General features: G+C 33.3%; 1 long non-coding RNA gene across 1 annotated transcript in view; it reads right to left on the bottom strand.

Annotated features, from left to right (window-relative positions):
• The window catches only part of LOC128247859 (uncharacterized), a 53,558-nt gene that overhangs the window by 39,261 nt on the left and 12,400 nt on the right, over nucleotides 1-1,897 (bottom strand). The window contains exon 2 of the long non-coding RNA XR_008264184.1: nucleotides 490-577. This is a non-coding gene — a long non-coding RNA (uncharacterized LOC128247859). The remainder of the gene's footprint in view (nucleotides 1-489; nucleotides 578-1,897) is intronic.

The following is a 1,897-nucleotide window of genomic DNA, read 5'->3' on the forward strand; positions in this document are numbered from 1 at the left end:
ATATATATATATATATATATATATATATACATATACATATATATACATATTTATGTATAAGTATATATGTATATATATACATATATACACACACATACGTATATACGTATATGTAAATCTAAATATAAATATAGCTGAGTGCATGTGTGTGTCTGTGTGTATGCATGCATGTACAGGAGTAAGTCTACATGTGTAAGGGTTTCTGTGTCCACGGTTAGGTAAAGCTTGTCTCCGTAAATTAATATTTCGACAAGTGAACGACAACATGTATGAATGTATACATCTATGTCTATATATTTTATATTGAACAGAATATTTGTTGTAACGATATATCTGCTTCAACAATTCAGCACTGAATCTGTCTAAAGTGTAATGGAAAATAGGTCAGCTTCAAAACATTGATGTCCAGGTCACAAATGCAAAGTTTGAAGGGGTTAGTAATAATTTCCTTTGATTTCTAGATAGAAGCAAATATGAAATAACACTTACCGACCAAAGACAACCAGCAAATCTGTGGTGTGGACCAGAATATTTGCTATACGATATTTATGCTTCAGCAATTCAGCGTCAAATCTGTCTGAAATGTAATGCAAAATAGTTCAGCTTCAAAACATTTATGTCTGATCACAAAAGCAAAGTTTTAAGGGAATAGTAATCATTTCCTTCAATTTCTAGATAAAAACAAATAGAAAATAACACTAACCAAAGACATAAAAAAAAAAATTGATACACAGTGTTATCGATTCAGTACAGTTTCGCGTCATTTCTTTGCTTCATCGAATGACGCATGTCACCTGACGCTCGTATGTTAAATGTCATTTAAAAATTTTTCGGCTATTTTTTTCCATGATCTCAGATATTCAACAAAATATTTTTCGGCAGATTGGCATTTAAAAAATATTTTTTTATCTGTCATCTCTATTCATCATATTCATCTTTATACTTCAATAACCTACGTTATACATACGTACACATTCGTGCTTGTATATGCATGAGTATGACTACACACATTTGCATATATCGTCAGTGCCTCTACCTATTTCGTATTTCTATTCTAATCAATTTACCTACCTGATGCCTTTCAGCAGCGAATGGATTTATGAGATATTTCTACTTTCATTTCGAAATTTGGTGTATTTAGTCATTGATATTATTATTATGTAAGCGAGAGCAGTGCATGCCATCAAAGTGACACAGGGGTAAAATATACGAATCGTATCATGACTACTCGTCTGATAAGGGTACACCAGGCACATGCATCACAACCATATGTGCGCGGCATAGTGATCTCATATCAAGATAATCAGCGCATAACCTTGTAGGTGGGACCCAGTTAGAATTTTCTTCAGGTCGAGTAGCCCATCCTGCTCAAAAGATCCCTGAATAAGGCTTGTTTAAGGATGAGGAATGAAATACCCATGTTTCCAGAGGTGAATTATCCAAGCCCCCCAAAATTCCTCTCAACACACGACTATGATGTTCCCCCACTACTTTTGCTCGTGATCAGAAATGCACATATCGTCAGCCAACAAAGGGACATGCTCAACTGGTTATTTTTTCTTCCTCGTATCTATTCTTTTAAATAATTATGCTTCTAATTTCTTTTCCAATTAAGTAATATTTTATACGTTTTTTTACCTTTTGAATTACTGTGGCATAGTCAACCCAAATCAACTTATTACTTGCAGATTTCCAAGTATATCCCAAAAATAAGAGACATTGGTTTATACAACATGCTCAATTTTGTCTGAAGCTCATATGCTTTGAACAGTTACGGAATGGGAAGTGTTTCAATGAATATATTGCTCTACCCTTAGTATCGAGTACTCTTGCATTCACATGGAGGCAAACATGTACATTCTGTGTGTGCATATATATATATATATATATATATATA

This window comes from Octopus bimaculoides, chromosome 5, assembly GCF_001194135.2.
Source record: "Octopus bimaculoides isolate UCB-OBI-ISO-001 chromosome 5, ASM119413v2, whole genome shotgun sequence".
NCBI classification, from domain to species: Eukaryota; Metazoa; Mollusca; class Cephalopoda; order Octopoda; family Octopodidae; genus Octopus; species Octopus bimaculoides.